This window comes from Hemitrygon akajei, chromosome 25 (genome assembly GCF_048418815.1).
Source record: "Hemitrygon akajei chromosome 25, sHemAka1.3, whole genome shotgun sequence".
Classification (NCBI taxonomy): Eukaryota; Metazoa; Chordata; class Chondrichthyes; order Myliobatiformes; family Dasyatidae; genus Hemitrygon; species Hemitrygon akajei.
Window position 1 is genome coordinate 51,487,112 of NC_133148.1, and position 13,537 is coordinate 51,500,648.

Genomic DNA, 13,537 nt, shown 5'->3' on the forward strand with positions numbered 1-13,537 from the left:
ACTCGCAGCAGTTTAATTTCATAGTTTATGTTTAGATCATTTTTAAATAGCTGAGCAATATTTGCTATCCTCCAATTCTCTGGTACCTCTCCTGTCGCTAGGATAATTTAAATATCTCTTCTAGAGCCCCAGAAATTTCTGCACTTGCCACCCGTAGGATCCGAGGAGACACCTTATCAGGCCTTGGGAATCTATGCACCCTGATTTGCCTCAGGGTTACCAACACCTCCTCCTCTTTAAACTGTACAGGGTTCATGATTCAACTTTGCCTCACTTCTATAGACTCTGTCCATCTCCTGAGTAAATACAAATGCATAATAATAATAATAATAATAATAATAATAATAATAATAATAATAATAATAATAATAATAATAATAATATCTCCCCCATCAGTTTTGGCTCCACACATGGATTACAATTCTGACCTTCCAGAGAACCAATTTTGTCCTTTAAAATTCTTTAGCTCTTAACATATCTATAGAAGCCCTTGGCATTCTCCTTGACCTTGTCTGCTAGAACAACTTCATGCCTTCTTTTAGCCCTCCTGATTTATTTCTTAAGCGTTGTCTTGTATTTCCATAACCACCCCATTTGTTCCTATTGGCCTATATCTGCGATTCACCTCCTTTTTTTCTCTTAACCAGGGCCTCGATATCTCTTGAAAACCAAGGTTCCCGGCGGTTGTTATCATTACTTTTTATTATCACAAGCACATACAAGCTTTGTACTCTCAATATTTCACTTTTGGAGGCCTCCTGCTTACCAAGTACACCTTTGCTAGAAAACAGCCAGTCCCAACCTACAATTGCCAGATCATTTCCTATACCATTAAAATTGACCCTTCTCCAATTTAGAATCTCAATCCACAGACAAGACCTATATTTTTGCATATATACGTTGAAAAGAACGGCATTGTGGCCAGTGGATGCAAAGTGTTCCCCTACACAAACTTCTGTCACCTGCCCTGTCTCATTCTCTAATCTGAGTGCAGATCCAGTATCACACACTCTCTCGTTGGGACTTCTATGTACAGATGAAGGAAACTTTCCTCAACACCTTTGAAGTACTCTATCCCATCTAGTCTTATTGTAGACAGTGGATTCCTGAATATTGAATAATGGATCTCCTCTTCGCCAACCTCCTGAACTGACATGTCTGTCGAAATTTAATGCACTCTGAAAATGAACGCAGACTTTAATGCTCTTAAAGCAGCTTCGTCAACTGCCCAAGCCTTGGGCATACCTGACTCTTCCGTTCCTTTCCAATTATTTCTTCATGAACACCAAGAGATTGCGGGCGGCATTTTAACGCAACAACGTGCATGACCCATTGCATGTTGATCTGTACAATTACCAGTAGTTGGAAGAGGCTTGCCTGGTTGTTTAAGGTCTGCGCCGCCACTTCAGTTATGGAAGAAAAGCCCAATCCGATGATCTCTGTACAGTTTTGGCTCCCCGTGCAGTGTTGCGTCTTTTAAATTCAGCAGCTACGAAACATTTTACAGCAGTAAGGTGTACAGGTTATGCGGCCATGTTGTACTCTAAACGCAGCCTTTCTTTCCACCGTGACCCTGCACTAAACCTCGTTTCTCTTCTTCCATTACCTGAGACTGAGAATAACACACCTTTACATGATTTTGTAGCGAATAGTGGAAGCCACCACATCTGCCAGTCCTGACCTGCACAGTACTCCTCTTCATAACCCAGGCCTAATTCTGTTTACTGACGGATCTTCTATTCTTCCATCGGATACACAGCCGTTTTCTGGGGATTCCTTTGAGACACGACATTGTATTGTTGCAGCTGTATTGTTTGTCCTAACCCGTGCAACAGGGATACTGCTTCTTGATATTTTTGGTGCCACGTGATTTTGGCAACACAAAGGATTTCTCATATTTTCAGATAAACCTGTTGATTATTCTCAATTAATTACTAATTTACTCCAAACTATTCTATTACCTTCACAACTGGCAATTGTCAAGTGTGAAGGGAAAAGATGAATTCTCCGGCAGTGATGCCGCGGCCGCAGCTGCTGCTAAGGAAGCTGCAATATCCCAGACCTCTGTGGTTAGTTATGTCCCGGCAGCATTAGTACTCGTTCACTCAGCCTTCCGCTTGGGCAACACAAGCACCCGCCCATGGATTTCTCCTGCCTGCACACAGAGTCTGACTTGTTGCCTCACCCAGATGGACGTGTAATATGTCCTAAGGCAGGGGTTCCCAACCTGGGGTGCCTGCACCCCCAGGGGGTGAGAGATGGAATTTCAGGGGGTGCGACAAAGAGTGGATTGTGTCCTTGAGTGACGAGTCACGAGTCATCACTCAGCCAGCTGCCAGTGAGCCTTGAGAAGTGGTAGTAACGTTTGTCCCAAGCACACTCCAGTCTCCCGCTGCCCGAGTCAGTGTTGAGGAGTCTCATCAGTGTTACCTGGGAGTTACATCTCAGAGTTGAGGAGTCTCATCAGTGTTACCTGGGAAGTTACACCTCAGAGTTGAGGAGTCTCATCAATGTTAGCTAGAAGGTTACATCTCAGAGTTAAAAATCAACTTATACCAAAATCTTTATACATCCCGAATCAACCATCCAGTAATGACTTCGCGTTAAACCAAACCCGCAGACAGTAGGCAAATAATTCAATTATAAAATTTCAAAAAGCCGCATTTTGATAAAAAGCAGCTGAAGTCATTCATTCGTATTTGTCTCAATGCATTAAAGAAGTTTTTGAATTTCAAAGTTTTTTCTTGAATCGTTGATAAGTTTGAATTGTATTAATTGAGGAGGTATCATGGTTAGCACCGAGGACTTTGAATCGTGTGATGGGAGTTCATATCTCCAGTAATCATCGGAAATAGGTGTGTAAATTCAGTAGAGAGTAGCCTAATAAGTCGCGTCGCGTCCCCGTAGCATTTCCATCCCTCTCTCTCTCCTTCTCCCTCTCCCCCTCTCTCTCTCTCATCAATTTTACTATTACTACTTCCCATCCTCCTTCAATCTATTTACCCCGTCCAGCAAAAAAAAGTCAGTCGCGAGCCCAAGTACGAAGGAAATTTCGACCCGTTCGCCCCTTGAAGTCTTATTTATATAATTCTTTGAATAACTTGGGGGAAGAAACTGCTATATAGTCTGGTTGTGAGAGCCCGAATGCTTCGGAGACTTTTCCCAAACGGCAGGAGGGATTAGAGATTGTATGAGGGGTGCATGGGGTCCTTCATGATGCTGTTTCCTTTTCGGATGCAGCGCGTAGTGTAAATGTCCGTGATGGCGGGAAGAGAGACCCGGATGATCTTCTCAGCTGAGCTCACTATCTGTTGCAGGGTCTTGCGATCTGTGATGGTGCAATTTCCAAAGCAGGCAGTGATGCAGCTGCTCAGGATGCTCTCAATACAACCCCTGTAGAATGTGATGAGGATGGGGGGTGGGAGATGGACTTTCCTCAGCCTTCGCAAAAAGTAGAGACGTTGCTGGGCTTTCTTTGCTATGGAGCTGGTGTTGAGGGACCAGGTGAGATTCTCCGTCAGGTGAACACCAAGAAAGTTGGTGCTCTTTACGATCTCTACTGATGAGCCGTCGATGTTCAACGGGGAGTGGTTGCTCCGTGCCCTCCTGAAGTCAACAACTATCTCTTTTGTTTTGTTCACATTAAGAGACAGGTTGTTGGCTCTGCACCAGTCTGTTATCTGCTGCACCTCCTCTCTGTAAGCTGACTCTTCATTCTTGCTGATGAGACTCACCATGGTCGTGTCATCGGCGAACTTGATGATATGGTTCGAGTTGTGTTGCTGCACAATCGTGGGTCAGCAGAGTGAACAGCAGTGGACTGAGCAAGCAACCCTGGGGAGCCCCCGTGCTCAGTGTGATGGTGTTGGAGATGCTGCTCCTGATCCGGACTGACTGAGGTCTCCCAGTCAGGAAGTCTAGGATCCAGATGCAGAGGGAGGTGTTCAGGCCCAATAGGCTCAGCTTTCCAATCAGTTTCTGAGGGATGATTGTGTTGAATGCTGAACTAAAGTCTACGAATAGCATCCGAACGTATGTGTCTTTTTTATCCAGGTGGGTTAGGACCAGGTGGAGGGTGATGGCAATGGCATCATCTGCTGAGCGGTTGGGACAGTACGCAAACTGCAGCGGGTCCAGTGAGGGGGGTAGCAGGGTCTTGATATGCCTCATGACGAGCCTCTCGAAACACTTCATGATGATGGATGTAAGTGCAATGGGACGGTAGTCATTTAGGCAGGACACTGAAGACTTCTTTGGCACGGGGACGATGGTGGCGGCCTTGAAGCACGTTGGAATGGTGGTGCTGCTCAGGAAGATGTTGAAGATGTCAGGGAGAACATCTACTAGCTGGTCTGAACATCCTCTGAGCACTCTACCAGGAATGTTGTCTGGTCCAGCAGCTTTCTGTGGGTTGACCCTACACAGGGTTCTTCTCACATCGGCCACGGAGAGACACAGCACCTGGTCATTCGTAGGAGGGATGGACTTCCTCGCCGCCACATCATTTTCCGCCCCAAACCGGGCGTAGAAGTTATTCAGCGCATTTAGGAGGGAGGCATCACCTGCAGTTAGGTGATGTTGTCCTGTAATTGGTGATGTCCTGGATGCCCTTCAACATGCACCGCGTGCCGCTGCTGTCCTGGAAGTAACTGTGGATTAGCTGTGCATGTGCGCGCTTTGCCCCTCTGATGGCTCGGGACAGTTTGGACCTTGCTGTTGTTAAAGCTGCCTTGTCGTCTGCTCTGAAGGCGGAGTCGCGGGACCTCAGCAGCGCACGCACCTCTGCGGTCATCCATGGCTTCTGATTGGCGCGTATAGTGATGGTCTTGGACGGAGTAACATCATCAATGCACTTGCTGATGTAGCTGGTCACTGATGCTGTGTACTCCTCTAAGTTGGTAGTCACCATCGGTTGCAGCCTCCCTGAACATGTGCCAGTCAGTGTTCTCAAAGCAGTCTTGAAGAGCAGAGATTGCTCCTGCTGGCCAGGTTTTCACCTGCTTCTGAACTGGTCTAAAACGCCTGACGAGTGGTCTGCATGCTGGGATTAGCATAACAGAGATGTGGTCTGAGTATCCGAGGTGGGGCGGGGCTCTGCCCGGGAAGCGTCGGGGATGTTTGTGTAAACCAGGTCCAATGCGTTCTCCCCCCTCGTTGCAAAGTCCACATACTGATGGAATTTGGGGAGCACTGACTTAAGGTTCGCCTGGTTAAAATCACCGGCGACAATAAACAGACCATCAGGGTGTGCGTTCTGCAGTTCGCTAATAGCCCCGTACAGTTCACAGAGCGCCTCCTTAGCATTAGCATTAGCGCTGGGGGGAAGGCAGACACCGAATATAAGGACAGAGGTGAATTCCCGTGGCAAATAAAATGGTCTGCACTGAACTGCCACGAACTCCGCTAACGGTGAGCAGTGTCTGGAAACCAACAGAGTTCTTACACCATTCCGTGTTGATGTACACACAGACACCGCCACCGCGAATCTCACCGGAGACAGCTGCATCTCTGTCCGAACGAAACAAGGCTAGCCCATCTAGCTGGATGGCAGCGTCTGAAATCCCATCAGTGAGCCATGTCTCTGTGAAGACAAACGCGGAGCAAACTCTGTACTCCTGCCGAGTATTACGTTGGAGTTGGATGTAGTCCATTTTAGTGTCGGACATTGGAGAGCAGAATGGACGGGAGTGCCGGCCGGCTAGGGTTTGCTTTTAGCCTGGCACGGACCCCTGCCCGTTTGCCTCGCTTCTGCTTCCTCGCACAACGCTTTCGACGTCTCCATCTCCATCTCCGGCTCCCAGCATCAGGCAAGTCCGAGGATTGTAGGCCCGTTCCCCTCAGCAAGCCGACATCACGTAATTCAGCCAGCAGATCTTTGTGAAGGTTTGTTTTTGGGTGATATCTGTATTGTAGTAGTATCTGGCGATGGTAGATAGCCGCTCTGTTATCCATATGCCCTAATCGGAAATTGTGTATCAAACTTAAAATAGAAAATTAAGTTAAAGTAACACCAGGTCTGAAAGGCCGCTGTTGCTGTGCGGCGCCGCCTCTGATGAATCTATTACACGGAGACCCAGATTTCAGTTATCAGCAGCCAGACTGATGAAGTGTCAATAACTGGAGGTGTTCCTCTGACACCCAGTGGTTGCAGATTATCATTACAAGGTACCAAATTCTTTTCACACCATGATCCTCTGGAGGATTGTCTGTATTTTCTGAGCAAGAAAGATCTCCAACAATGTCCTGCTCCTTCAGTGTCATGAAGATGGCATGGCCACAATTACCATGATGAAACATTGGAGATGAATTGGGAACGTGATGAGGCCAACTCCATCATCAAGACTTCATTGGATCCCTGAAGGACGGAGGAAACACAGGAGACCAAAGACATCTTGGCACCATACCACAGAGACAGAAATGAGGACCCTGAACTACACCTGGGGCACAATAGAGAAGATGGCCAAAGACAGACAGAGATGGAAGGCCTTCATTGCTTCTCCAAACACAAGCGGCATAACGGGCAGTGAGTAAATGGAGCAGGAAACCAGAACTAAAATGGACCCGGAATGTAAACTGTCCTTCAAACAGCACAGTGGCATTTCCCAGAGTGCAGCAATATCAAACACACAAAGGCCATTCCCACCACAGGCTCCTTGCCGAAGGAAGAGAGGGGAACAATAGAATAAAGGGAAGGCAGACACAATGAACCACCCGGTGCCTGACCTGACTCTGATCCTGTCACCATCGGTTAAAAGGCTTGACAGTCATCCAATGAGACATGAACGTTCTCGAAGTCAGCACACACCCCTCTCATCCTTGAAACTTACCCCCTCTGAACACACTGTCCTCCACTCCAATCTCAACCAGTGAGCTACTGAACACAGACTAGGCTTCTGTATTTTCAGGTTCAGCATCACTGAAATGTATGAATGGTCTTGCAACAACCATTCCCAAAAAAAAGTCCTCTCACAACTTGCCAGAGGACAGGTGACCCAAAGCCTGATCAAAGAGATGTTTTATTCATTTATCATTTCCTATCAATCACTGATCGCTCTGGAACTGAGGGACTTGCTGCCTCATTTCTGATGGTGATTCAGGTTCAGCCGTATTGCTGCAGGTCTGGAGTCACAGACCAGATATGGATGATTGATCTCTTCCCCTGTGGAACAACAGCAAACTGCATGGGTTTTATAACAGTACAAATCCTTCAATGGTCTCTTTTAATCCCAAATCATTTATTATTGGAATTTAAAGTACCATCTGCTAGCTTGGGCTTGAAACACATAAAACCAGATCATCAGTCGCTAACTGAAGTATACACTCTGACCATGGTTGCTCATTTCAAGAGAGGCAGAGGATTCAGAGTTTGTCAGCAAGAATGCTAAAGCCACAGGCACCAGCAGAAATAGTGCAGGTATATGAGTAAGTAGAGTTGAAAGAATACGATGTTTTCTGAAGTATGTGTGGGTTTGAAGATTGCAGAGATGGGGAGAGGCACAACCACGGTAAGACTGGAATGTCGGGATGTGATGTTATTAAACTGAGTGAATCCCAGGCTCATCCCAGATGGAGAAAGGGATTCTCATTGATTCACAGTGTTCATTGTTACTGATCAATGGCACTGAGTCTCCAAGCAAAGAATATACTGAGGTGTGTCTCTGCTGAGAAATCTGCATGCTTCTCTGTCTCACAGAGCTCCATCTCACAGTGAACCAACTGGTACAGTAAGTAGAAAGGGATTCGAAACTTAGTGAGCACATCCTTTGTTCTGATTTTCTTTTCTCAATCAAAACTAACAGGAATATGAGACACATGATTCAGTCCTGGGTGTTTCTGTTATTCTATTTGCATTAAATGCAGCTGTCATGTACTGATGATCTGTCTTGACCTAACTCAACCAATAGAAATATCTCCAGTAAGATTCTGAGCATTTCCATTTCTAATCCACAGAACTGTCAGACTTTATTCAAAGTCCTGACAGCCTCCACCTCAGGAAGAGAACAAGAATGGGAAAATGGTCACGCTGGAGTCTGTGGTCTCTGAATTCTGCCCGGGCCAAATAAATGTTACCTGGGAGAAAGGCACCACTGTGATCCAACACCAGTGCAACACCGACTGCTCTGGAGCAGGGCTGGATGTTCAGTGCCAGACACTTTCTGACCGTGAGTTTACAGGTGTGGAAGACAGAATCAGTCTTCAGCTGTACAGTGATTCATCCCCCCTCCAACACCCGTATCAAGAAGCAAGTGAAGAAATTCCAAGGTCGGGTCCTGAGACTCACCCAATTTATGAAATTGCTTACAATGTGCTATGAACTCTGCCAGGCCAGGTCAATATTGAATAATGGTACAGCCCTCAAGTGAGTGACCTTCTGTGTCATCCTCGGGATCAACTCTACTCCAGCAAGATTCATGGAGAGCCAGTGGCCATGACTTACTAACAGGATCCAGTGATTTTTAGAAGTTTTATCCTGCAACAGATGTTGTCATCATCACCAAAACAAGCAATTTCTTTATCCATCTCTAATTGTCCCTGAACACAGGATGGAGACACAGCAGTTCGTAGTGTGTTAGACTAAAAGAATAGACTCACGAATTTCTAAGACAGTATGGTAATACTGTCACGTAGAAATAGTGTCAAAGGCTGTCTTTTCTGATGGGTTTTCTGCTTGGTCCTCAAAACAAGAAGCTGCTGTGTATATGGAGTTTGCACATTGACCCTGTGATTGCTCCTGATTTCCCAGTGTGCTCTGGGTTCTTGCAATGTCCCAAAGATGTGCTGGTTGGTCAGTTAACTGATGTTGCAAATCACCCTCGGTGTACAGGTGAAGTGTTCTGAAGATAGAAAGGTGGGGGAAGGGGTTGGTAATCCTGAGGTGGACATTGATGGGAATGTGAGGAGAATTTAAATAATGTCATTAATGTCAGATTAATGTAACTGTGTAGTTGATGGTTGGTGTGGACTCTGGGCTGAAGGGACTTTTTCCATTTCTGTATCATTCGATGTCTCCATCTCTACAGGGCCAGAGAAGAAAATCAATTGTAAGTGTTGCTTTGGAAAACAATCACAGGAGGTGACCCTGTCCAAATTATGTAAAGAACAGCAGAGAGACATTAGAAGGGACTGGTGTAGAAAAGCATTTCCAAGTTCATTGTTTACTCGAGGATGTATCAATAAACTTTATCACAGAAACATAGAATGTAATCAGTTTCTCTGGAGAATTGTTTATTTCTGCTAAGAAAATTTTGTTCAGGAAATTGGAGCAACAGCGTCTGTATGAATTTATTCACATTGTCTTTTCTTCTCCATGGGGAGTGGAGATCAGAATGAGATGGATTTCTTTCTGCTACTGTATTTAGTTTTCAACTATTAAATCCACACAGACTGGCTGCATCATAGCTTGGTATGGAAATACCAACGTCCTTGAATGGAAAATCCTACAAACAGTAGTGGGTATGGTCCAATCCATGACGGGTGAAGTCCTCCCCACAAATGAACTCATCTGCATAAAATGTCGTTGCAGGAAAGCTCCCACCATCCAGGGCATGCTGTCTTCTCACTGCTTTCATCAGAAAGAACATACAGAAGCCTCAGGACTCACACCATCAGGTTCAGGAACAATTATTACCCCTCAACCATCAGGCTCTGAACCAAAGGGGATAAATTCACTCAACCTCTCTTGCCCCATCATTGAATGTTCCTGCAACCTATGGACTCACGTTCAAGGACTCTTCATCTCACGTTCTCGATATTTACTGTTTATTTATTATTGTTACTTCTTTCTTTTTGTATTTGCACAGTGTGTTGGCTTTTGCACACTGGTTGAAGGCCCAAGTTGTTATGGTCTTTCATTTATTCTATTATGGCTATTATATTATAGATTTATTAAGTATGGCTGCATGAAATTGAATCTCAGGATTGTTTATGTTTATACTGGACTCCATGAACTATGTGTACAGCAGGTCTATCACATCAGGGAGCTGCTTGTTGTTCAGAGTAGCCAGCCAGGGTGCCATAGGAACCGACCAGTACTTTGGAGAAGGAGAGTCTGGTTGGTGGGTCCAGGAAGGAGCAGGCCAGCGGATTGGAGGAGCTGGATTGAGTTTAGTGGATTTGAACTGGATGCAGACTGTGCTGTTGCCTGCTACTCAAAGACACTGGGGCACAAAGGCAGCGTGCAGTGAAAGCATGAGTGACTGTCTTGAATGTTTCTCTTGCGATTGTAAGAGCCTGTTAAACATTGGTTGCCTCAAGCCTGTTTCCCTTGTTTGGTGGTGAGACAGACAGGAAAGTAGCAGTGTAGCTTCAGTTTTAGTGAGGAATAGTACTCAAGATGCAGGCTTGCCTGCTGCTGCAGTCCAGATAAGGGTGGTGTAGCGTGGCATCCACGCTCAGTTGAAGCCCTCTAGTGTTGAATCAGTGGAATAACAGGTTGGGTTTCTGGGAATCAACAATTTGCTGGAATTTTCGTTCAGGGTCTTGAACTCACTATTTCTTTCTCACTATTTTGAATGTGCTTATGTTTTCCACCTTGGCCCCAGAGGAACCCTGTCTCATTCAGCTGTATCTGTGTACGGTTGAAGGATAATTAAACTTGATTTAATTTGATATGGTGACATACATGTAGTCTCTTAATAAATTTATTTTGACCTTTATAAATCTCTAACTTCCTCAGGTCTGGAGAAATGTTTTGACCTGAGATATTGCTTTGGTTCTCTCTCCATAGGTACTGCTTGTCATCTATTTTCATGAGTTTGGTCTCTGATTTGCAACATATGCGGTTAGTTCCCCTCAGTGACAATTTCATCCTGCGTGTTGTAACTCAGATGACAATTTGGACTGAAGTTCATTTACTTACTGCCCGTTATGCTGCTGATGTTTACAGCCGTAATGAAGGTCCTCCATCTCTGTCTGTACTTGGCCATCTTCTCCATTGTGCCCCAGGTGTGTTTCAGGGTTCTCACTTCTGCCTCTGTGATACGATGCCACATTGTCTTTAGTTTCCTGTGTTTCCTCCACTGTTCAGGGAAGCAGTGAAGTCTTGATGATGGAGTTGGCCTCATCACATTTTAAATCCACCTCCAACATTTCCTTATAGTGATTGTGGCCATGTCCTCATAACATTTGTTCTTCACACAACACTGCCTGTCTCACTGTTTCCTGCTCTCCCACTTTACAATCTGAAGCAGACTGTCCTTTGAATCAGCCACTGTTCTTCATTGAGGATTACAGTGGCTCATTTGTGTCCATTAAAAGCCTTCAATGATAAATAATTGTAGAAAGTCAGCCAGCAGTAACCCTGTGCTTTTACACAATAGCTTCAATATGGATTTGATCTGAACTCTTGCTCATGGGATCGATCTTAGGCAAGTTTTTTTTTGCTGCTTTTGCTATTTTACTGCAATGTCGACATGATCATTGGCATTTCATGAGTTGGCACACTTGGTGATGTACATAGTCTGCCCAGCTACACTCCACTACATTCCCTCCACCACTGATGCACCGTTGATATTGTCTGTCCGGTGTTTTCAAGAGTATTTTTTCTCTGCAATGTAACCTGAGCAGGTTTTATTTTGCTTTGTTGTAGCCCAGATATTAATTTGAACTGACCTGATGTAGGGATTCAACAGTTTCTTTCCAGCCATCAGTGCTGCTGAAATTGTCGTGTTTCTCCAGCAGATTGTGTGTTGTTCTGGATTCCAGAATCTGCAGTTTCTCGTGTCTGGATTGAAATTGACTTGATGGTAAGCATTTGGTATCTTGCAGTGACAAACTGCAACCACCTGGGGTCAGTAATACACCTTTGAAATAAGAATTGAGGCTTCAGTCAAACTGGCTGCTGTAATAGCAGACTCGAGACACTAGGTGTCAATGTTGCAGACAGACAGAGAGGGGTTGCTGCAGGGTTCAGTTGAACCAGGACACAGGAGGAGCCCATTGTGCCAGGAGGTCCTGAGATGACAGGAACTCTTCAGATGAATATATCACATTACAATTTAATTACTGCCACGCACCAAAGAATTAATTGGCCAATGTAAATTGCACTTAGTGTAGATTGATAGAATCCTACAGGCATTTAGCACGTTTCCGTGCCATCCAAGATGACAATCCAAGGTAGTCCCATTTCCCAGTGCTTGGCCCATAACCTTCCAAAATGTTCTTCTCCATGTGCTGAAGTGTTGTTGAAAAGTTATTATTTACTTAACACAACCACTTCCTCTGGTAGTATTATCCATATTTCCACAATTTCTGTTTTAAAATCCTTTAAGTTCCTGTTAAATCTTTCCCCTCTCAACTGAAGCCTATGCCCTCTAGTTCTTGATCCCCAATCTTCGTTATCACAGCTGTGCCCGTCGTGATTTTATGCATCTTTATAGAAGTGCCTCTGAGTCTCCTGCACTGTAAGCAATATAGCCTTAGCTTGTCGAACCTCTCCCCATAACACAGACCCTTGAGTCCTGACAACATCCTTATAAATCTTTCTGCACTCATTCAGTTTAATGGCATCTTTTCTGCAGTTTTCTGATTGAAAATGAACACAATTCTCTAAGTGCAGCCTCACAGATGCCTTGTAGAACTGCACTGTGACCTCCAAAAATTCACACTCCACTTCATCTGTCTAATGAAGGCCAGCATTCACCATCCTATCTACTTCTGATTCCACTTCCAGTGAACCACATCCTTTCAATCCAAGGTCCCTCTGTTCCACAACACTGTCCAGGTCCCCACTGCTTACTGTGGAAGTCCCACCTTGGTTTGACTTTACAAAATGAAACATCTCACACTTATCTGAGTTAAAATCCAGTTGCCACTCCTCGTCTCATTTACTCAGCTAATCAACATAGGCCCATAACGTTTGATAATCTTCACATTCCCACTTTTTTCAATGTCATCTGTGAACGTACAAACCAGGCTTTGTACATTCATATCCAAATCTTTGATGCAGATGACAAACAAGAAATGGCCAGGCACTGACCACTGAGGTACACCTACTTGTCACAGACATACTCCCTGTACACCCATAACTGTGTGGCCCCGTACAGCACTCACATATTAACGGAGATGTACCTGGCCACACAGTTATGGGTGTACAGGGAATATGTCCCTGTCACAGCAACTCCCAAGCTGCAATCTCTGGCACAATGGAGGACAACTGTACCCAGGACATTGGGAATGCTGCTGTCTGTATGACATGCACCATCTGCACTTGGATACAGATGTCTGCTCCTACATCGTCATTTCACCCACCTCACAGACAGTAATAATGATATGAGCCCCACAATGAAGCACCTAACAGTCTGGGTGTGCAAGTATCATATCACTGACAACAATCTGGAGCATTTACATTATTTCTGTATCACTGACAGCCACAGTGATGTGAAAATTATACTCGTCACACAGTATATATTATTTACACCATCTCCCCAGTCAGAACAGCCAAAATGTACAGGTAACCTGCTGATGACATCATCTCATTTGTTAGTAATCTCTTTCCAGCCCAAATAATCAGGATGTAAGAGGTAAGGAAGCAATCAAA